We start from the raw sequence: 467 nt of genomic DNA on the forward strand, positions 1-467 counted from the left end.
TGATCAAGAGGACAGGTGACCCACCACAATTACAAGACATTTTGAGAGATGCTCATAGTCCCCTGGAACTAGTTGACCTAGAAGGGCAAGGAGAAAAAAGAATCCTTTATGTCCCTCTGACACAAATTATTATAGGCTTCAAAGTATGTCTGTTAACCATCCAAGAAAGTTAGTTCCACCAGTCTGGTACTTTTAAGTACTGTGTGTTGTGTAGATAAATCTTGGGCAAAGACCAATTGTTGTCAGATAAAACTTATCTAGGCATATATTTCTTCATCTGCTATGTGTGATTTGTCAGTAGGTTGTAGAAGTAATATGGTTCCCTCTGGTTTTTAAAACTAGCTAGGCATTATTTATCTCTCTAAAGAAAGAGATTGAGGAAGACATCAGAAGATGGAAAGACCTCCCATGCTCATGGATTGGAAGAATTAATATTGTGAAAATGGCCATCCTACCAAAAGCCATTT

The sequence above is a fragment of the Nannospalax galili genome, unplaced genomic scaffold (genome assembly GCF_000622305.1).
Source record: "Nannospalax galili isolate Female #2095 unplaced genomic scaffold, S.galili_v1.0 scaffold1762, whole genome shotgun sequence".
Lineage (NCBI taxonomy): Eukaryota > Metazoa > Chordata > Mammalia > Rodentia > Spalacidae > Nannospalax > Nannospalax galili.